General features: G+C 38.3%; 1 protein-coding gene across 1 annotated transcript in view; it reads right to left on the bottom strand.

Annotated features, from left to right (window-relative positions):
- Window positions 1-18,523, bottom strand: part of LOC136155165 (band 4.1-like protein 2) — a gene marked incomplete at its 3' end in the record, with an annotated part of 146,863 nt that overhangs the window by 117,969 nt on the left and 10,371 nt on the right. Inside the window, exon 2 of the mRNA XM_065917048.1 lies at window positions 3,964-4,008. The remainder of the gene's footprint in view (window positions 1-3,963; window positions 4,009-18,523) is intronic.

Genomic DNA, 18,523 nt, shown 5'->3' with positions numbered 1-18,523 from the left:
GGTATTGTATGATTCCACATACATGAAGTACCTAGAATGGGCGAATTCAGAGACAAAGTAGAATAAGAGTTTCCTGGGGCCAGGAAAAGGGAAGGAGGAGGAGCTACTGTTTAATGGATATGGAGACACGGCCTGGGAAGATTAAAGAGTTCTAGAAATACATAGCAGTGATACTGACAACATGGTGAATACACTCAATGCTACTGAATTATACACTATTGAATATAACCACTAAGTGGTTAAAATGGTAAATTTATAACACATTTTTTATGTATTTTAATGTGCATTTCACCACAATAAAAATAAAACTCAAGGGCTAAATTTATACTCAGCAACCATTACTTGAAGACACAGGCACAGAAAGGATTCATGACCATCAAATCACCCCCTAATGACAATGGGGAACCATAACGCCAGATTTCCAGCTTCTGAATACAAGTCAGGATTAATACTGTTGCAAACTGACACGAGTCATATTTTCCCAAATAAATAAGAATATTACTTATGGTTTCATATCTATCAGAAACAAACTGTGAATCTGCCATCTGAAGTGAATGAACATGATGGGGGCGGGTGGTATACACTCCAAGTCATTAAAAACGAGAAATGAAAAAAATGAAACTCAGAGTTACTTGGTTTAGCTTATTTTACTTATCCTCCCTCTCAAGCTATGGATAAGCATTCATTTTAAATAAGGAGAAGGCAATGGCAACCCACTCCAGTACTCTTCCCTGGAAAATCCCATGGGCAGAGGAGCCTGGTGGGCTGCAGTCCATGGGGTCACTAAGAGTCGGACACGACTGAGCAACTTCACTTTCATGCATTGGAAAAGGAAATGGCAACCCACTCCAGTGTTCTTGACTGGAGAATCCCAGGGACGGGGGAGCCTGGTGGGCTTCTGTCTATGGGATCGCACAGAGTCAGACACGACTGAAGCAACTTAGCAGCAGCAGAATTTTAAATAAGGTTATTCAAATGTCCTGAAAATTATACTTCACATTTACACCCTGTAACCCTTAAATCTACCTCGCTTAACTGAAAGCAGTTCATTCCCATACTCCTGATCACTAATGAATTAAGCTGGCACATTTTTCTATGGGGAAGGGGAGCGGTATTTCAAAAGAACAAAGACAACTAATAACCTCAAAGCCTAGAAAAATGGAAAGCCAATATGCCTGAAACCTTAAGGGTGTCACTTTGCTAATAGGAAGAAGGCACAAAAGATTTTTCACATCTAACTGCCTGACTACAAAAGGGCAGTCATTCATGTAACCCACATCCATAATCAAAATGTACCTGCACAGTTTAAGGATCCCACAAGTTCGGAAGTTCTCAGTTGAGAAGACAAAGATCAAGAAATTCTTTGAAAGAAGAGCCAGAGACCTCTCTTGATTTCTTTTTGTTTTTTTTAACAATCATATTTGGAAAGATATTTGCTCATACCCTGATAGAGAAATTCAAGACTATTCAAGAAGGCAACACCCAATACAAAGACCAAAGCCAGAGAAAACAATATGCCACTGAGATGCTTTTGCAAAATCTCACAGGTAGATAAAGGTATAATATCTCATTACAGGCACTAAACATGGAAAGTTATAGAGCTCTCCTGTCCTCATCATTCCATAGACCCTTCAGTCAATGCCACACCCACATCCCCTTCTCAGATCTGGCACCTAAACTTGAGAAAAGCTTCACAGATTACCTGTTCCTCCCCAGAGCACATCAATACTGTGACCTTCAGAACACAGCCCCCAAGTTATGATCCTCCCAACAGAAATCAGTAAGTATTTACTGAATTCTTCCATGATAGATGTTACAGGAAATACAGGAAATACAAAGACATTAATGACCTGCTCCTTGTTATCAAGAAACTTATATAATCCAGTGAAAAACAAAAGATGTTTACCACCCTTAAGAAAAAATAAAAGATGTTTACCAGTAAAAAAGACTACAAACACCACAGATGGACTTGGCTTTGGGATAAAACCCATCTGAGCTCAAACCTAAGCCTTGACCTTTTCATGAGATGGTTGGGTGGCATCACCGACTTGATGGACATGAGTCTGAGCAAGCTCCAAGAGTTGGTGATGGACATGGAAGCCTGGCGTGCTGCAGTCCACGGGGTTGCAAAGAGTTGGACACAACTGAGCGACCGAACTGAACTGATACATCAGCCTCTTCTTTCTATAATGAGGATAACAATACTTACCCTGTCGTGTGGTTGTAAAGTAAAAACGAAATAAGCACTGAGTTAACTAGTTGACTAGTGTTCACAGTTCTTCAACTGGTAAGCGCTAGTAAGTAAGCACTCAAAGGTCACTAACGTCATTGTTAATTATCATGAACACAGAAGCACAAAGGCTGCCATGAGACAATGAACAGCTCTAATGACTGGAGGCCAGAATAGACTCTCTAAGCGAGGTGATCGGAGAAAGTCTGAGAGAAATGCTAGAATGAGCAGCATCTTAGAAAAAGGTCTTGAAAAAAGTGAACAAAGAAACTTGGGATATAACCCAGGTCTGAGGCCTGGGTGGTGGTAGTAACTGAACATTTCAAAGTCTCAGTCTCTTTATCTACAAATTAAAGATCTGAATCAAATGACTGCTAAAATATTCTGAAACAAAGATTATACGATTTGGTGTAGGAACCAATGGGCAAAAGGAAAGTAGTAAATAAGTCTAGGTACAGTTTATGGAATTTTCTTTTAAAAAAAGTCAGACATGTGACTGTACAAAAGACAGGGAAGCATCCTCTGGCTAAAGAAGGAGGTGGTGGGGTAGACAAACTGCTCATTTCAACTTCGCGTAGAGCAAAAGGGAACTACTAGAGGTGCCTGGGCAGGAGAGCAGCGCGAGAACAATGAACAGGAAAAGAACACGGGGACATAAAGGACAGAATAAGCTGGGAACGGGAGATTAAGGGGGCAAAAACCGATCAGGAGACTGAAAGGGAAAGTGTCAGTCGCTCAGTCGTGTCCGACTCTTTGCAACCACATGGACCATAGTCCACCAGGCTTCTCTCTCCGCGGGATTCTCCAGGCAAGAAGACTGGAGTGGGGAGCCATTGCCTTCTCCAGGGCATCTCCTCAACCCAGGGACTGAAGCTGGGTCTCCCACACTGCAGGCAGATTCTTCACCATCTGAGCCAGCAGGGATGTCCTTACTTAGGAGACTAAATGATGGAACGCAATGATTCTGGGGTGGAGAGATGGAGAATGGCAGCCAAGGAAAGGATTTACAAATCTCTGAGTTCTTGCCTCGTCTTGAATTAGAAGTATTGGGCTAATTAATTAAAGTAAAACAAAACTTTTATTTCTTTCAACTCTACAATTCTAGGATTCAAAGATTCTAATACAATTGATCTGTCGGAGCACAGGCTTTTTTCCCCTACAGGTCCCTAGGTGACATTAATGTATAGCCAAGGTTGAGAACCACCGTCTAAAAGGAAAAACAGACAAAACAGTTTAGCAGTTAATTCATAGAAGTGTATCTCTGAGACAGCCAAAAGTGATGAGGACAGGATTCTAGAGTGCAACTTGGAGCTTCCTTATCCACAGAATAGGAGGTGGCTATCCTTTCCACTGGGGGGCAGGAAAGAGGAAAGGATGGGTAAGTCAGTGCTGGATAGAAAAGCAGTTGTTACCAGCTGACCATCATCTTCCCCATATAAGAATCTGTTTCAAATTCTCTATAAGTCAATTCACATTACTATTGGCACTTCAGAGTTTTCTCTACCTTAGAAAGATTATCAAACTCAGTCAAAACATTCACTTCTTCCAAAACAAGCAAAATATTTAATACTATAAACACTATTAAAACTTTAATTTCAAAAAAAAAACTTTAATTTTACTTCATTCAATCCACAAACATCTATATAATGCTTTCCTCTATGTCAGTCACTGGGAATACACAAGTAATATAAGGTTGTTGCCCAGGAAAAATTTATATAATAAGAAAAACTGACCTTTTTAGGATTCTGAAATCCAACCTCGTAATTGCCAACAGATTTCTTGGGAGAGACAGGAAAAAGAGATATTATTAACTGTACTTGTGGAAATTAGAAAAGACTTCACAGAAAATCTGACATATGAGCTGTACCTTGGAAGAAATGACTCACTTTCACAGGGACCAGGGTTTAAAAGAACTGTCTCTCAAGAATATAAATGCTTGTCATTTTTTAAAAACTGTAAAAATATCAGGTTCAACTATTAAGTATCATGACTTCCTTTTTTCAAAAATGTTATTCATCTTTATACTTTAAAATGCCAAAACATTTAAAGATAATATTCACGGAAAAGAATCTTCAATAATCTCCAGTAGACATTTCAGAGAAGGGTAATGACTTTGTCATTATATTCTTTAAAAATACTTGTGTAAAAACAAAACACATACAAATACACACAAAACAAAACATCAATAAAAATGTATGCCTGTTGTTGCTGCTATTTAGTCACTGAGTCCTGTCGGACTCTTTTGCAACCCCGTGGACTGTGGCCTCCCAGGACCCTCTGTCCATGAGATCTCCTAAGCAAGCATACTGGAGTGGGTTGCCATTTCCTTCCCCAAGGGGTCTTCCCCACCCAGGGATGGAACCCACGTCTCCTGCATTGGCTGGCAGATTCCTTACCACTGACCCACAAGGGATAGGTACCGGAAAAGGAGGTGTGTGGGGGCAGATTTAAACACACACACACATGCTTTTTATTTTGTATTGGAGTAGAGCCAATTAACAATGTTGTGACAGTTTCAGCTGCAAAGGGACTCAGCCATACATATTTTCATTTTGATATTTTCTTTTTATTTCTAATTTACCAGACTTCAATTTGTTTTTTACTTAAGCAACTTAATCATACATACTCAGTATAAGATATCTAAAATCCAGTTACAGTGATGGAGAAAATAACTAAATCTAAATACATACACTGGGTATTTCTCATGCAAGCCTCTATGGTCTTATACAGACAATCCAGATTACAACTGCACTAATTCACAATTCATTAATACTACGAATGAGAAGAAATGTATCAAATTCTTCCAGTTGCTGTCACCATCTGGAAAATTCACAGAATGAACTTAATTTACTAGATATAACAATATTCATAGTTTCTGCAATTAAAGCAACTGAACACATTTTTAAAGGGTTGGCTTTCTTTGAAACAGTTAATGATCTTCACATACATATAAAAATGATCTTAGAGGGTTATTGTACAAACTAGCCACGCCTAACACTGAAAAGAAATATTTCTAACTAAAACACAATATAATCTTTTATTTACATAAAAACTAAACTCATTGATGAATAAATACAGAAATCCATAATACTTCTTTCTAGGAGAATAAACTGTTTTTCAAGGCAAAACATTTTGTTTTTATTAGTATGGTATGCAGCTGTATTATTTGTACTTCTGCCCAACATTCAGTATGTTTTCAAAGTATTCAAAAAGAAACTGGCAATTCATATCCAATTCCTAACCAAAAGTCGTCATAGTGACTACTGGGGGCATAAGAATAAAACTGAGCCACACTATTCTGGAAAAGAAAACTGAATGGAAAAGAATTACTGCTTATGGGATGACCATTATCCACATTACATTGGGAAAAGTCAATTTTCAAAACCAAAAGTTTTTTTTTTAATGTCAGATGGTATCTTCCAGAGGTTTGAAAACATGATACAAGTATTATGATGTTGGTCCTCACAAATTCAGTTATACATTTAAACTCTTGATAAAGCCTCTTCTGTTTACTCAAATGAGAGGAAATAAAGCTGTCTGCAGGAAACAAGACAGCAGCTTATTGATCGAGCATTTTAAGGCTGACCTTCTCTACATGCAATGTTTAGCCACATTTTATTGGGATAAAAGGCAAAGGTTAGGATGCAAACCCCTTCATGCTTCCTCTGAGGATGGACTTTATAACTGTGAAACGTGTGTGAAACCCTCACATTTCCATTTTACAGTCCTTTAATCCATGGCCCAGGAAGCTAACTATCAGAATAGGAAGAAAGTAACAGAGATGTTATTTAAGGCAAAACCTAACAACATTCAAACTCTTGAAATATTTTGTTCCAATAATAACAAAATGGTAAAACAACCTTATATATGGTAAAAGATCACACAGTTAAAGTGAGAAGAGGCCTTAAGAGGTCTTCTAACTTTACCTTATTTCTCCTTATGTTGATGAATTAGGACCTTGGTATTTTACTCTGCTCTATGGCACTTTTCTATAATATGGATGCTATTTGTGCTTCAGCTAACACAGGTTTGACCCTATTCTCCAAAGAAAATTTTAGTGCCTTTAAACAAACATATCCCTTACTTTCAAAGCCTGACAGGGTCATGTCAAAAGGATTTAAGAGCCAACTTGAAGGGACTCCCACTGGTCAAGCTTGGAACAATTTGAACATCAAAAAGAATGACTGTACTTGATGGAAATACAATGAATATATAAAAACCCACAAGTCAACAAAAAATCTTGAGATTACTATTATATATTAATGGCTCATTCTAAAATTTGATAAAGGGGAAAATTAAGTTTTTAATTATTTACTCCTACATTTTAAATTAAAAACTATTTCATGGTAATCAAATAGCCTACCTTGATGAGAAAAAAGGTATTTTTCACAGAAAATTACAAGCTTACAAAGCTGAAGGCAAGAGAAAACTCTTAGGGTAAAGTGTTCCACTTTTGCAAGATGAAAATAGTTCTGGAGATTAGTTGTGCAACAGTGTCAATGTATTAACACTACTGGACTATACACTTAAAAATGGTTAAGATAGTATATTTTCATTATGTGTATTTTACCATAATATTTTTAATCCTATTTTATCACCATTTTGCAACTCCCCGTGTTATAACTGATTCGGGACCATCAACACATATTAACATTATTAGATGAATAACTGATAAAGAACTAAAATATTTGTATCATGCTAAAGTCTCACTCCCCCTGGATTATTTGCCCACCACAAAGGGGAAAATATAACTCTAAATAAGGAATTTAGTCACCACCCTAATCTTAGCTTCACTAACAGTGGGATAACTATATTATGTAGGTCTTGATTTGATGTGATATGAAATATATAACTTGGCTATTAAGTACTCTTACCAAAAAATGTTTATTCTGAATCTAATGCCTTTAAATTTAAATTCTACTTTGTAGAAAATAAAGAGTACTGAAGACTAAGGTAAATATCACCACATGGAAACAATCGGACAAGCCCAGAAAAAAAGAAAGATTCTACAAGACCTTAGGCAGCCATCCTGCATCTTTCCAACAAGTCACTGTCAGAAAAAGACAGTGAAAAGAGAAAGGAGGAGGACTGTTTTAAATCACAAGACTTAAGTGACATAACTGTATACATGCTCCTTCAGCATCCTAGTTTGATAAATGAGCTATAAAGGAAGTCACAGGGGTGATGGGAGAGATTTTCATATAAACTCAATATCAGATAATATTAGAGAACTATTGGCAAGTGTTATATATGATAGTAGTGTCCCAGTTAAATGTGAAAACTTTCATTTTTTACAAATATATAATGAAGAAATTGGGGCAAAATGTTATGAGTTCCATAGTTTAAGTAATTCAGAGGAAAAAATACATGGTTAGAAGTTAATGCAATGAAACAATGTATCTAGGCAAAGATTATCAGCAGCTGCTAAAAACCTCTAGGCAAAAGCTCCCTAAGAAAATAAAATGGATGGATTGAGCTGGCTGACAACACCGGAGTCCACGGAGCAACCTTCATCTCAGAAAGCGAGCCAGCAATCTACGGCCTTACCACCCTGACCGTGCCCTGATCCCAGAAGCTAAACAGGGCTGGGCCTGGTTTGTACGTGGACGGGAGAAAGTGGGCCAACCATATACTGCCATACATCTTGAAGTTGCAACAAGAAATAAATACCAACAACTATGATGGATCCTCCAAGCCACTACCACCACCACCAAAAATCAACCGGGAGTCTTATTAAGCATCAGATCTATGAAGAAACCAACAAGAAAAACATTTATGAAATAAATGGGAAGATAGGAACAGTCACTGAATATCTGATGTTAAGTGTTAAATTTTTTAGATGTGACAATGGAATTGTGGGTTTGGTCTTTTTTTTAAAATGCTTACCAGACATACAAAAAACCATTTATGGGTAAAGTAATATAATGTCTGGGATCAGCTTTAAAACATCCAGCGTGACAGGGTGGGATCACAGGGATTTGCGGGTACATAGATGAGACAAAACTGACCATATGTTGATAATTACCTAGGAGATGGGCACATGGGAATTTATTATTCTACTCTCTCCATCTCTCTACATTTATGTTAGCTTCCATTATTAAAAAAAAAAAAAAATTTAAAACAAAGCAGAGAATAAAGCCTAATCACAGCATCTTCACCAAATAGAATCTTCTTCACCTACCACCTAACATAATAAACACGAACCAAAATAAAATAAAATCCAGCAAAAGATTTACCAACACGAACAAAAGAAAGAAGAAAAGATGTAAGGCCTATGCTACAAGTCTTAAAGCAAATGAAACAAAGATTCTGCTGAGTTATAGCATGACCACTGATCCAATTTTGGAAAATGTGCTAAACATGAGAGGGGGAAAAAACTATATAATGGAAACATGGATACTCATTATACTATCTTCTCTATTTGTACATTTGAAATTTTCCATAGTAAAAAAATAGGAAGAAGATTACCAATATCCTTCAAAAGGATCACCAAAGAACACAGCTATTTGATTCCTCGCATACATACCGACTCATTGGAAAAGACCCTGATGCTGGGAAGGACTGAGGACAGGAGAAGAAGGGGAGGGCAGAGGATGAGATGGTTGGATGGCATCACCGACTCAACGGACATAAGTCTGAGCAAGCTCCAGGAGATGGTGAAGGAAAGTCACAGGAGCCTGGGGTGCTGCTGCAGCCCGTGGAGTCGCAGCGAGTCAGACACGACTTAGCAACTGAACCACAATACACTCCTTTCTGACCTGCCATCTTCCCATTTTTATTCTTTTACATCCAATGGCCAACGAAGAAGGGATGGGGAGTAACCACTGACAATACTTGCTTGCTGAGTGGGAAATTTAACCAGCAAAACTGTAAGGTTTCCATATTGTGCTAGAATAACCAAGACTGACTTTACTGTAAAATGTCTCACTTTAGCTGAAAACCTGATTTGTGGCCTGAAGTAATTACCAAGGCATCTGCTTTCTCCCTTTCTTTTTTGGAAATGAAGCTGGACAAGAAACTTGTAATTTGTATTTGGATGTGGTGTTTGCGGGATTATCGTCTTCCCAAACTTCTAAGTGGTTCCATCTGTTTTTATGGGGAACTGGGCTTAGGATGACTTTGAAAAATGAAGAACTAAGAAACCCAACCAATCATCCTTACAATTAAATCTGGTATACCCTGAGCAACGTTAAGAAAGAACAGAACTAATGAAATATTCATGCCAAAAAATATTTTAAAATTTGAACCTCTAGCTGATAAAAGCTTCTGGATGTGACGACCAATTTATGGGACAGAGGAACAGGTCAAACTAAACCACAGGGATGGAATCAGCAAAATCAAAAGTATAGGGAATGAGAGAGGACAAACAACCCAATTTCTTCAACTAGATTACAAGGAAATGCAAAAGACACAACCTATAGATTAAAAAGAATCACTGACTGCAATGTGTGATTCCTAACTTGGATCCCCATTTCAGCAAAAAAAAAAAAACTATGAAAGAAAATAAGAACAAATGGAGTATGGCAAAAACCACTACAATATTGTAAAGTAATTAGCCTCCAACTAACAAAAATAAATGGAAAAAAAAAGAACAAATGGAAACTTGAATGGAGTTTAATATTTGATACTAAAGATTTGCTGTTAACTTAAGTGTAATAATGGTATTGTGATTTTTCTAGAAGTCTTATATTTGAATGATCAGATGCCTGGAATTTGCTTCAAGATAATACAGTTGAGGTGAAGGCAACAGAAATGTAGATCAAATAAGGCTGGCCACGAGCTGATAAACTGTTAAAGCTGAGAGATAAGATTGCATGGGTTGGGATGAGGGGTGTCATTATACTATTCAGTTTACTTCTGTATATATTTAAAACTTCCCAAACTTCTCTTTGTTGATAAAACATGGGATAAAGTTAGCTTATCAAATAGAAAATTTTATCAAAATGGGAACCAGAAAATCTTAGACTTGGGAGACACCTTAATGGTCACAAAGTCCCATCCCTCACCCAATGACTCTTTCTCACACCTTTTAAGAGGTGACTATCAGCCCTGGGGTCTTTCTTTTTATTTATTTATTATTGGCAGATAATTGCTTTACAGAATTTTGCTGTTTTCTGTCAAACCTCAACATGAATCAGCCATAGCCCTGGGGTCTTTCAAACCCTGGAAAAGTCACTCCCTCCTATGGCAATCCATTCCATTCTCTGCCTGCTTCAACTGTTAAAAAGTTCTCATAGTGGGTAGGAAACTTCTCTTCTCTGAATCCCTTATTTTTATCCATGTAAAAGGATAAACAGATCACAGGCCACTGGTGAGTTGTGAAATCTAGTTAGTGGTTTGTTAACTGATATTTTATCATCATTATTTAGAAAAGAAAATCTGAGCATACAGCACATAAGTAAGGCTAAGAACTAAAACTACAAAACATGTCTGTTTTTCACATATATACACACCTAGACTTCCACACTGAATAAAGGGTCAAGGTACAAAACCTATTTTTAAAGTGGATTTTGTCCTAAGAAAGTTAGAAAGCCAGTGCTCAAAAGACAGTCTTAACAAGCCGCCCACCCCAGCAAGTCTTACTCTTTCAGCTATTTCAACATCTAGTTCCTCATGTGCTATGTTTTCTCCGAACTTCAACATTCCAGGAACCCTTCCATAGACATGGACTCAGTATGTCTATGCTTCCACTCATTCTTACGGAACAAACACATACTTAGTGCTCACAACATATCTCTTAAAATGTAGTATCTAAAAATGAACAAATTATTCCAGGTTAAGCACAAGACATTTCACATATTCACTAAAAAAAAAAAAAAAAAAAAACTTTGAGATATTGGTAGATTCCTCTAAGTCATATAAGAATTCAGAGCTGAAAAGAAAGACAGCCTGGTGAGAGACTTGAGTTAACAAATTATGATTGTAGGTGAAGTCATGGGTGATATGAAATCAGTCGAGCCTTAGAATCAAAGACTGAGAACCCTTGGAAACAGTAAAGAAATGAAGGGGTCGTCAGAGGAAAAGAAAGAGCAGAAAGAATATATAAATCTTGCAAAGAACAGACGGAATATAGAAAAAGAGCCCTAACATGTCAGGAGAGAATTTCAAAGACAATACGGTTGGTCATTAATATCAAAAATAATATAAGGAAAATGCGTTCAGCGGACTTGAGGACAGAGCAACCCCTGTTGTTTCCAGGGCAACATGGAAAAAAACAATTCCACTGGGGTGGTGAGGCCAGAAGTCAATAAAAGGAATAAAAAGCTATCTACTACTTTTCAAGTAGAAGTACTGAAAAGAAGGTCTCCTATCCTGTTTCTCTTTCAAAGACCTTATAATAGACAACTTTTACTTCCAACAACTTTCATCTTCTTTATTTCAACCCATTTTGTAGCTAATAAGACAATCTATATAAGCCTTATTTGGTTTCCCTGCACACTTCCATGAAATCTGTAGATCTGATTAGCAGTCCTTGTCTGTCATCAGGAAGATTACAGGCAAAAATATTCTGGATAGAAGATGACAAAGATTAAAATTTCAGTAATAAACACCACCACAGATTCCCTCTAATACACAGTTTTTCCCTAAGGCTGCCATTCAGACAGCATGAAAACATTATCAAAAGTTTTGCCAAAATTCTATGTCTATGTTTTTCATATATGGAAAGGCATCTTAAATTACTTTCTCAACGGAGACAAACGAATGAGCCACAGACAATATCTTAAACGGATTTGGATCTATGACAACTGAACCACTTAAAGAGAAAAACAGACACGAGAACAATTTCACTTGCCCAATGTCACACTTAGTAATTGGTGAACTATTTTCTTTCTATCCTCTGCTACTTTCAGAAGAGGAAAAAAAAAAAAAGTTGAGGGAGAGGGGGAAGAATATCAGATACCTGGTCTGTTAAAATTCCAGTCACTGTAGACCCAGGACAAAGCCCCACAAAGTCTACACTTTTCAGGACAGACCAACGAAGAGCAACGTTCCAACAAGATACCTGCACTTCACGGTACTCAACTGAAGGCTCAGTGCTACTCTGAAGTACTGGCTTCAACAGCTCCTTTGTGACCCGTCAGCGTTCCAGAGGGGCTCAGCCTTCTACTGGGGGTGGGGGTGGGAAGACACGTGGGTGGCTCCCACTCCACTTTCACACGCTTCCACTTTCCCTCCCTTCCCCTTCATGACTAAAGCCAGTAAAGGAACACAGCAGAGCCTCATCAACAGCTTTCAAGTTTCTCAGAGAAAAATACCCACCCAGTCATCAAATTATAATCTCCTACAATGGTGGAGCTTTGGCTCTGGTTCGAAATGGCTCCCCTGGGGAGGGGAATGCAGGCACAAACAGGGTATGAAGAGGAATTTACATATTCTCGGGGATAATGGGGGACAGTCCTTATGACTTTAGACTCAGGTGGCCTGGGTCAAATCCCCACTCTCCCATTAATTAGTTGAGTGACCTTGAGCAAATCAGTTCATCTCATGGTGCCTCAGTTTTCTTAAGAGGCAAACCTAGAATAACAGTACCAACCACACAGGACTTCTGTGAGGATTAAATGAATAATATGTGTAAAAGTACCTATAGGATAGCGTCTGACACATACTAAGTATTCAAGAAATGCGATTTATTATCTATCATTGTCAGCATTTTATAATTCAATATGTGATACCTTTACAAAATATATATTAAACTATGCTCTAATTTAAAAAAATTAAAATAAAGTAAACTATCTCCAACATAAAAGGCATGCTTATTAATTAGGAAAAGCACTTCAACTATTAAGTGAGTGTCAGCTTTGGCTATTATGCCAATGTTTCACATGTGATTTCTCAACAAATATATGATCATTGTTTAAGGCATATACTTTCCCCGCTGTACTGCCAGACAGAACTACACATATGGCATGTTGCTATGATTTTATAACCGCAGAGTCCCATTAAATTTTAGTCAGCTAAAAAAGAAAAATGTTTCACCTGGTCTTATTCCAACATATTGTCACAAAACTATGCTAAGCAAAAGAATGAAAGGCAGAAAAAAGAACTGAGGGAAAGAAAAAAGAAAACTCTAAAAACAAAATCATTGAATCACTTTGCTGTACACCTAAAACACAGCACTGTAAATCAGTCATATTGCAATTAAATAAATAAAAGATAGAAATAAAAATAAATAAGAACACTAAAATCTAGCATTAACATAGACAGGAGCCATGGAAAAACAATTCATAGAAGATCAACATTACCTTGAGAATGCACTAGAATTTGAAAATCCATTCAGATCTGGCTTAGAAATTATGTTTTTGAGCACTGGCTAAAGCATTTCCTTTATGTCCATGGCACTGCATTTAGATGAAACTGCTTTCACTGGTTAAAACTCAGATGAAATTGCTTTTACTGATCAAAACAATATTCAGATATTTATTCCAAAAACATGACAACTGAATATGATGTAAATGAACTAATTTCTGTAATTCTACAAAATCAGTAATGAACATGAACTTTATTTTGGAGACCACAGAGCACATGCCAATGAAGGCAGAGGGTGGGACTCTTACCTACTTACAAATGAAATTATATAGTGTCCGGAATTTGCTTCAAAGTCATGAGAGTGGGGGGTATCAACAAGACTGGCCGGCTCTGTGCTGGTAATTGTCAAAGCTGGGTGAGGCTTCTCTATACTTCTGAATATTTTTAATTTTTTCCATAATAAAAAATTTAAAAAAGAAAAATACTTTTCTATTGCTGACAATGGTACATTTTTTCTAAAAAAAAACCACTTCAAAACATAATAATCAGATACAGTATAAACATGACTTTAAAAAAACTTAACAACAGCAACAAAAAGAGAAAGTCTTAAAGAGCCACATTGGGCAGTGGAGAAAAAAAAAAAAGAGCCATATTATCCTTCATTGTTCCATGAGTGCTGTGCAGAGTAAGACAGATCATAGATCTACAGAAGGCTCTAGATTCCACCCACAAGTCTTTCCATTTAAGTCAGCCGCACTGAGGATGAAAGTGAACTGGCCTCAACCAGGAGAAAAGTGGGAGCCTACTCTGCGCTACACGTGCAGCCGCAGCGGCAGCCTCCCCGCAGAGCAGCCCCGGTGGAGGCGATCTTCCCCGCACCTCTGATTTTCTGTTTGGAGGTGGGCAGAGAGGGCGGAAGGGAGAGCAATAGTCACGTTCCCTTCTGTGCGTAATTTAAAACAGACAATCTTAGCATTAAGGAAATTAGGGCTCCGGCTTTACTGATGTTGATTTTAATGGCCAAGATCCAAAAACAGTTCTGGTTACAAGCCCGTGGATAAACTCTCGATTCCTTTGTCAGTGGAGAGACCCAACTCATTCCTTAGCACTCTAACCTTTCCCATACACAATTTGGATTCATTTTATTAAGAAAAAAGAAGTCTGCCTTTTTCTCCCTAAGAGAAGTGAATTAAAGAACACTTTTTAAGAAAGATGTTCATTTAGCAGCTTTCCTCCCAGAGTCTAAAAGCAATTAAACAGAGTACTGGGGAAAAGTAAAAAATTATCATATAAAAATGGGCTCCAAAATGAAGGCTGAATATGCACCATTGTCTAGCATATGACCACCGAGCCACATTTGCTTTTCAAATTCTTGTGAAAGCATTTGGCACCGTTTTCCAATAATCCCATAGGACTTCTACTTCCTCGTTTTTTCAATAGTATTTCAAAACGTTGACACATTTATTGAACTATTTTTGGAAGACCTAGCTCTGTCTACCTTCAGGGCTCAAGATACAAATATATAAAAGCTACAGACAGCTATAAAACTTGGCAGGCTTCCTAAGTTCTCCAAGAAAACTTCAATTGGCAACTCCATTAACATCAAAAGAACACACACACTAGAGGGAACAACGCTGGACGCTGGGAGACCTTGGCTGTGCCTGAAGCTCCATTACTAAATTGCTGAATGCCTCTGAGAACGCTTAACTCCTTCCTGACTCACTCTCCTCACCTGAAACAGAAGTCTACGCCAGTCAGCATATGCAGTTTTATGTTGTTATCTATTAGGAGGAATCTTATTTTAAACCTGCCCAAAGTTTATCAAACTTTAGTAATCAGACCTGCTTTATAATTCTTGCCAAATCCAAATGGCCACTGTATTATTACTGATGTGACACTTATCCTTTTACCGTCACTACCTACTTTAGCCTTATAGTACGTAATATCAATGAATCATAGTTTTGAAGTACTTGGGTATTTTTCTGATAAACACTGACATGTGTATTGAACCATTAAAAGAAAAAGATTCATCTGTGTACCACCTCAAATCATTTTAACATACCACCACATTTTGGGGAGATACTGCCCTGATCTATTTGCCTATAACATCCTCTACATTAATGTATAAAGTATTTGAATTAATAAACTGCTAAAACCCACTCAGCAACTTAACTAACACTAATCACATGTACTCAGGAGCCCAGGGATCATCCTAGAGCTTCTCAGACCTTTCAGCCACTATCTTATTCAGATCCTCCATTTTTGGTTCACTTTTCCCAAAACTCATGCACAAAAACCCCTAGTGTGTGTGTGTTTCCATTAGAATAAGTCCCACTCTCTATCTATGCTCTAGTAATGAAATTTTTCACCCTTAAAGTATTTAACAGAACCCACATGAGTTCAAAGTTTCCTCTAATAACCAAAGAATAGTCAAATAGTCAAAGAATATTCAAATTTATGTATGCCAATCATGTGTCAGTCTAAAGACAGACAAACTAAGATATTCAATAAATTCCACAATAAGGTCGCCATTTCTGATACATATACATCAAATTGGTTTCTACTGTGTATTTTTAAATCTAGTTCAAATATATAAGATTAAGCGTGTGTACTGAATTAATCCTTGAAATATCACAAGAAAAAAATATAATACATTTTCTGAGCTCTAGTCACCCACTCCCACCCACCCTAGAGGTTGACTCAATCACCTGACTTTTCTGTTTTTCTATATATATATAACTGAAGTTCAACTCAGCTTCTGGCATGAAAAAAAAGGACAATTTTATGATGGCTGCAGTTCTTACCAACTGTGAGTACCACAATAATCTTGGAAATTTATTTTTATCAATTGAAAGCCCTAAATCTAGTGGGTTGAACATGAGTTAATTTCTGCTCACTCCAAAAACCACAGTAAATGACAGAAGGAAAATTAAAGGAAAAAAAAAAGGTACAAACCCACAAAAAGAAAGAAATAGGGAGGGGACAGGCCAGCAGATGAGATATATCAACAGAATTTTAGAAGATGGAAAACAGATGTACAAAGTAACTGACTTAGAGCAGAGAAAGTCTAAACTTGAATTGCTATTCTGGTGGGGACCTACGAAAAACACTGATTGTTGGAGAAGCCCAGAGGGCCTTAGGAATTGGAACTTCCAGAAACTTCTGAGGGCTGAAGACAGGGACCTGTTGGAAATAAGGGCAAGTAATGTTTAAATCACACATACAAAAAAAAATAAAAATAAAAAATAAATCACACATACACTCTCATCAAACCTTGGCAGCCAGAAGACAAGAGGCTCACTCTACAGAACTTAGAAAAGCTTTGCACTCAGAGGGCAGAGGTGAGGTTCTACCCGGTAAAACAGGGGGTCCAGTCACTCAGTCAGCAAATGTTTACCAAGTGCCTACTCTGCACAGGCCCTGTGGTAGGTACCAGAAGTACCGAACAAAACAAGACAGAAAGATGTGCCTCTGTCAGGCGAGTGTACGCTCCTCGGGTCTGTCTCCTCACAGCAAAGATTCGGAGCGACGGACACGAAAGGCCTCGGCGCGTCACAGCTCTCGGGTCTTGGACACACGGCGTTATAGCTCTTAGACAAACCAGGGTTACAGCTCTATTTTATTTAGAAGATAGCAGGGAATCCATCCTCGAAGTGTGAGGGCATGCCAACCCAGAGACGGGAAGAGAGGAGAGTGGAGGAGCGCGCCAGCACTTGGAGGGGGGGGGAGGGAACGGTGGGGGGAGGGAGGGGGAGGGGAGGGGGAGGGAGGGGGAGGGAGGGGGAGGGAGGGGGAGAGAGCGCACATGCGCATGCACACACGCGGGGTGGGGGGTGTGGAGAAAGCGCTTTGGCTCCGCCTTTTATATGGTTTTTCCTCCCCCTGGGCCCGCCCTATGCAACTTGCACTTAGCCAGGAGTGCTGCTTGTTCTACCTGAGGTCTTCACTCTGGTCCTCAGACCTTCCTTTGACCTTCTTTTGTTCTCTTTTCACGGGTTTTTCCCTTCCTTGTCTTTTAGTCACCCCCATTTTGGACTCCTATTTCCTATTCTAACTACCTAACACCTTCATCCAGCTTACATTCTACTGGGGGAGATTCAATAAACAAAAACTAAAATATAAGGGTATCAGATGACAGCAATACACACTGCAGGAGAAAGAAAAAAACACAAAGAAGGGATTCAGGGCACGCTGGGGTAAAGGGGGGGGGGGGGGAGCTGGGCTGTAGTTTCAAATAAATGACCATGGAAGCCAAACTGATGGCGCTAAGACAGTAAGCTGTGCAGGTATCTGCGGGAAGAACATTTCAGACAGAGAGAAAGCAAGGGGGGACGTCCAGATGGGCAGGATTGGAGAAACAATATACACGAAAAAAGAAAAGGACATTATCAGAAAGAATATTCAGTAGCCAAGGAGCAGCTTTGAAAATAGAAAAGCAAAACAGTTCAGTAGAGAGATTAGAAGAAAACACTGAAGTAATTTCCGAAAAGAGGGAACAAAAGGACAAAGGGATGACATCAGGGAGAAAAAAGTATCAAAACTGAAGGCGCTGCAGGAAATTCAACATCCAAATTAACAGGAGTTCCAGAAAGCACAGAGAACAAAGAGGGAGTCATTGTCAGAGTGGAATATTTCTGAAAGACAAGAGTTTCCAAGCTGAAAGGGCCCAGTGAGTGCTCAGCACAGTGAGTAAAAGACTCCCACACCACAGCACATCATCATGAAATTTCCAAACACCAAGTCCAAAGATAAAAATCCTGAAAACTTCTACAGAAAGCAAACTAGCCACATACACAGAATCAGAAATTAGAATCTAGTCAGTCTTCTCAAGAGAACACTGGGATGCTCTAAAATATTAATATGATGAAGCAACACCTTCAAAATTCAGAGGGAAAGTAACCACTAACTTAGAATTCTATACCCAGCCACACTATAAATGCATTCAAATTGAGAGTACAAGAAGGCATTTTAAGAGCGGGAAAAGTTGCTTTCAAATAGCAAGGTCTCAAGAAATTCACCTTGTTTGCACTTTCTTGGGAAACTACT

This window comes from Muntiacus reevesi, unplaced genomic scaffold (genome assembly GCF_963930625.1).
Source record: "Muntiacus reevesi unplaced genomic scaffold, mMunRee1.1 SCAFFOLD_162, whole genome shotgun sequence".
In the NCBI taxonomy this organism is placed as follows: domain Eukaryota; kingdom Metazoa; phylum Chordata; class Mammalia; order Artiodactyla; family Cervidae; genus Muntiacus; species Muntiacus reevesi.
Note: the sequence above shows the minus strand (reverse complement) of the source record. Positions and strands in the feature narration are given on the sequence as shown.